This window comes from Pezoporus flaviventris, unplaced genomic scaffold (genome assembly GCF_033815535.1).
Source record: "Pezoporus flaviventris isolate CSIRO_AGI_PZ_B2104156 unplaced genomic scaffold, CSIRO_AGI_Pfla_v1 ptg000001l, whole genome shotgun sequence".
Lineage (NCBI taxonomy): Eukaryota > Metazoa > Chordata > Aves > Psittaciformes > Psittacidae > Pezoporus > Pezoporus flaviventris.
In genome coordinates, this window is record NW_026892549.1 from 61,198,998 (window position 1) to 61,204,388 (window position 5,391).

The following is a 5,391-nucleotide window of genomic DNA, read 5'->3' on the forward strand; positions in this document are numbered from 1 at the left end:
TACAACTAACAGGACTTGCATAGCATTCCATTCCCTTAACTTTAATGGTAACCAGATAACTTATTTTTTAGCTCAGCTGTCTGTATTTATCCTAGGCAGTAGCCTGGTTTATGGTATTTATACTGGGTTTTCCAACAATACAGTTTGGGAAAGATGCAGAGCATTTCACTGCCTGAAAGGTTACCAAATCTAATGGGAAAGGTAGGGCATAGCAGATCATGGTCCCAGACAGATTATGAGAGTCTTTTGATGAGCAGACATAGGCTATTTGTAGAAGAACATATCTGGTGGTGGGCCATAGTAATAGCAGTAAGTGAGATGAGGGGAAAATGAACCCCAGAAAGGGTATTTAAGACCAGGGGAAAAAACAAACAAGTAGAAAAAGCCAAACAAGTAGAAAAACCTTTGGATACAGGAAGCCCAGTTTTTGCTTTTGATCAGTTTGACTTCATTTTACTTTTGGTACTATTTCATGTCAATGATTAACTTCTGCATGTGCCTTAGCACCTCTGGAAGCATTCAAATAGATGATGCTTGAAATTCTGGAACGGATCTAAACATAATCTCAAGAACAACATAAACCAAGGAAGAAATCATGAGGGTGAGACATCATGAAGAACACTAGGAAAAAGTTAACTAATCCATGAGAAAGTAAGTTGCTGAAGAAGCAGTATTCACCATCTATAATTTGGCCTTTTGTCTGGCCATTGGCAGGTATATAACAACAAAGCTTTGATCGGCAGTTCAGCTCTCACACTGGGAATGGGGCAGGGCTTGCTCAGCTGGTACTTCATCCTGACAAAGAGATGGACTTACAGGATGGGCACAGAGCAGGAGGCGATGTGGCATAGGTAAGAACGGTAACAGAGTAAACCTCTACCAACCACAGTTTGCAGGAGAAGAGCATAGGAAGGTTAACAAACAGCACATCCAGTATTACTTGTTTGGCTGGTGGGAAGGAAGCACTGTCAAAAAGGGGAGCACAGAAACTGGCCTTGCTCCAGGGATGAACCTGCTGGGGCTTGTAGGTCTCATCTGTCTGTAGTGGGTGGGGAGATTCTCCCCGCGTTTTGTCAGATCTTGGCAAGGGCTGCACTGCCCATGGAGAGACTGTGCTGTGTTATGACAGGTAAACACGGGGTGGCACAGCTGCTCGTGTAGAAGCAACACAGCCATCAGACTGCGTGAAACTCAGAGAGCAGAAAGACACTGCTTGAGCTGGAATTCCAACCTAAAAGAGTCCTCCCTCTTCCAAAGCTCTGACATGATAACCCTTTTTCCTGCGGGTACCAGCAATTCCCTTTGCATGGAATCAACAAGGCTGGAAAAGACCTTCATGATCATCAAGCCCAACCTTTACCCCAGCACTGCCAAGGCCACCACTAACCCATGGCACTGAGGGGTTTAAAAATGTTTACATGTGTTTTAAAACACGTGGTTTTGTACTGGATGAAACTAAGGTTGTCAAAGAGGTGTCCATAGGCGCTTGCATACCGTGGCTGTGAGAGCCATGTGAGTATTAGCACACACTTCTTAGTTACTGACTGTGATCTGTCCAGCCTGCAGCATAGGGAAATTAATATTAATACCTTGGTGTGGCTAGGACTTAATGATATGGAACTTGATCCTCAATTTATAGAGCCTGATCCTCTATGTTCACCAGTTTAGATCCAGTTTAAGTACCCCAAATCTGATGTGTAGCCTTGATAGAGTTACTTCAGGTTTCTGTCAATGCTTGTGAGCAGCTCTGGGCACTATCGACCAACATGAGATTCCAAAGAGCTTTGGCTCCCTGAGTTACAGCACAAAGTTTGCTCATGGGAGTGGGGAGATGGGGAAGTAGCTTTAATTATTTATAGAGATCAAATTCATTAAATAAGGCTCTGGCTGCACAATATAATTTCTGTATATAGCATCTGTTGGGATATTGCAAGCTTGGGTTTAAGTAGAGGCCAGCCAAATAACTTAGCATCTCATCTGTGCTGAGGGACCCAGCCAAAAGAACATCACTCTTGTAGTGCTCCAAACTGACTGGAAAGTGAGAAGTCATTTTTAGTGGCATGCATAGGGCAGGCTTGGGCTCATTCATAGACTCCTGGGGGTAGTTTTCTAAACTCACATTTCTTGTGGGTATCTATCTTTCTGAGGATACAGTTTTTATCCCTCTAGCATCAGCTTTGTAAGGAAGATTGAGTATCATCTGTTAGTTTGACAGATGCTGCAGAGTTATGCTAGGAATAATAACCCGCATCTACCCTCTACCTGGAGGCCCTTGAAAAGCTTTGTGTAGATGGGCAATATCACCTCTTACTGCAGCTCAGTTCTCAGAGGTCATTTCTTCACAAGTGCTTATTTTGAAACAAAAATCCTTCAAGTTCAACCAAAAATCCCACTTAGGGAACAAACTGTCCATCTTTATGCTCAGCTTTGCGTGGATCTCAGTGCATGGCCCAAAACAGCAGCCATGCATTATTAGTTTAGGCATCTCTAAAATCTCATTCTGAAGCAAAATAGTATGTTGGTAGATAGATACAGTTCAGCGTTTGTTTATGTACAAGAACATCTTGAAATGCAAGGATTGATTAGAAAAAATTCTTTTCTCATTATAGGGAATTTCTCTTGTGGAATTTGCTGACTCTTTCTGGACTCCACTGAGCAGTCCTAGGGCATGGTGGTCTCTACTGTGCAGGGGCTGAGGAGGTAAAAAACACTTAGAAACGAAGTATTCATCATTCAAAACCTGTAATTACAAGCTCTGTCTGGGCAGATTCAAGGTCAAGCTTCTTGCCTCAAGACAGAGAATCTTTGTGGGAAATGCCAGCTAAGGATCAAGGATGTAGAGGAATGTATTTGCCCCTTGCCCACATACAAGACAAACTGCATTAATGTGCTTCAGTACCTTGATTTACCCTGCAGTGCCATTAGCAGTACCTGCCAAGAAGCTGCTTTGAGAAGCTAAATCTTTGATTTCCAGCAGCAGCACGTGGACAAGGGACAGCGCAGACACGCAGCATCCTGTGTTCTGCAGTCAGCTCTGCACTTGCTGCACCAGGGGAAAAGGAAACAAGATTACCCTGGTGTTTCCTGAGTCTTTTAGCTTTCATTTTTGGCCAGAGAGCCATTGCCAAAGAACCGGGGACAAATTCATTTCTCGGGTATCTTTGAAGTCGAGGAGTTCTGATTGTGCTGAGTCCCACACTTCTTTAGTGGAAAGGCTGGGCTGAATCTTGTGGGAGAATCCACTTTTGAGACATCTTCCCTAATGGAATGCTCTGCTTACTGTGGCTTTTCACTCCCTGTGCATCACCCTCCTGCCTGGGGTTGTGAAGAAGCAGGTTTTGCCTTCTCTGAGATCTCAGTGAAACATGAAAGAAACTCTCTTGAAAACAATGGAGAATCCTGCTTAGGCCCATCAGTAGGTGTGGGTTAATGAGACGGGTCAGGTAGGGGAAAGGCCACTTCAGTGACAATGTCTTGTTTCCATTACTGAATTTAAAGCTCTCTTGATACCCAAAAGACTTCACAGCATTCCTTTTGTCATTACAAAATAGTAACTCTACCTCCACTCTACTCTGCTGTGCTCTGCATGATCCCCACCAGGATGAGCATTATCCATGTTCACATTTTTTTCCACTGGCTGCTTCATATTCCTCGTGATGGCTTTTCCCTTGGAGAATTAAATTAGGTTTTCTGTGCCTGATAATCCCCATGGTAGAAGTGCCTCAATACTCTGCCCTTAGCATCACATTAGGGTTTCAACAGGAGTGACTCACAGCATTTGCAACCTAGAGCAAGTTGCAGCTACTTAGCATTCCAGTCTATGTAGCAGACTAATACCTTTGAGTACTTGCTTTTGGGAGGCCATCACAATGAAACTGTAGTTGATGGACAAACCCAAGCTTGGAGCCAAAGGTTGGTTAACTTTCTCACTTCATTCTCTTTCAGAGAACAGCTGCTCTGTTCTCCGACTGCTGTTTCCTCAGCTAGCATTGCCAGCATGAGCTGTTTCCAGACTAATGGAAAATTTCTTCTGAGAGAAGCAACTTGTGCTGCCATCTCTTTGAAAATGGAAAACACTTGTAATCTTTACATGCAAAGAAATAAGATCTTACCATAAATATAGAAGCAAAGCACTCTTTGTGCCCCAATACATCTCTGAAATAGCTGTGAGCTGGAAAAACATTTGGGAATGTGAAGGAAGATGAGTGCTCTAAACATCTCCTCATGGAATACCAGTTATTCTTTTACTTTGCTGTTTGAGCTCTTTATTGCCCACAGGAGACGGCCTTTTGAGAAAGGAAATGTGGCAAACAGGAAAAGAAGTCATTTAAGGAAGAAGCACAACTGAATTGTTGGCTTGGCCTTACTACATTCTAGATAGAGGAATGGAAGCTGAATGTATTCACACCCAAATTCCACTGCAGTCATCAGCAGAAACTTTAGAACCGGGTGCAGGGGCCATGTGTCCACCTCCATGAGCAGCTGTTAAGGCACAAGGATCTCTGAGCCTGTGTCCTGACGTGTTCTTAGTTGGTTGATCCAGTTCTATAATGGGAGGAGTCAGGTATTATGGCAACCATGGTGACAGAGATGTCTGTTACCTACCGGAGAGCTCTTGTGTAACTCTTGCGACAGGCATTCATGCTCCTGCAAATCTGGCCTTTTTTGTTCTCTAGTCACCATTTTCAGGCCTCCCAAGAGAGCACAACTGCTGCCTCCCTTGGTTTTCTGCAGTCAGCAGCCAGATTGTTGCATGGGTCTTTTGTTCAGGATGTAAAATGCTCATCTTCTGAGCTGCTTCTCAGATTTATCTGCCACATGGAACAACGTTATCGTTTAGGCAGTTTTGCACATTCAGAAAGGCCTCAATTAAATACAATTTAATTAGAAAATAGAATTTAAAATTGAATTGCAGAAATGAAGCTACAAGTAAATGGGCATGTAAAAATATTCCAACTTCCTGTAACAAGCTTTAAACAAACCAGGTTCCATAGTTAAATACAAAGTTATTGTGATCTCCCTGCCTTAAAAACCAGATTAGGAAATAGAAATGGATTGCCAGCTGAATGAATCAATTGTCATTCTGTTTATGTGTGTGTGTAGATAGATAGATAGATAGATATAGATAGACAGATATATCACAGAGGGAGATGTGCTTTGCACATGCCAGAAAAGAGCAAGTGAAGAAACCAGCACAAAGTACTGGTTTGTGTAACTTTGTCTGCATATTTGTATAGATGTAATTGCTAGAAATGCCTGCTTTGTAGGAATGGTGTGTGACAATTCACTTGTCACTTCATATCTCATCCCCCTGCAGATGCTTTAAGAAGTTAAGGAACTCTGTGGTAGCTTCTATATGTTTGCATAAGAATGGTCACTGACAGGGCTGCC

General features: G+C 42.9%; 1 long non-coding RNA gene across 3 annotated transcripts; it reads left to right on the forward strand.

The window, feature by feature from the left end:
- Positions 1-406: 406 nt before the first annotated feature.
- LOC133273296 (uncharacterized) lies at positions 407-5,388 on the forward strand. 3 transcript variants are annotated; one of them, XR_009744725.1, is made up of 4 exons: positions 407-714; positions 4,279-5,095; positions 5,130-5,205; positions 5,318-5,387. It is a non-coding gene; the product is annotated as an uncharacterized LOC133273296 (long non-coding RNA). The 3 variants fall into 3 exon arrangements; XR_009744723.1 differs by having other exon boundaries at positions 409-714; positions 5,130-5,388; XR_009744724.1 differs by lacking the exon at positions 5,130-5,205 and having other exon boundaries at positions 430-714; positions 4,279-4,619; positions 5,318-5,385.
- Positions 5,389-5,391: the final 3 nt, after the last annotated feature.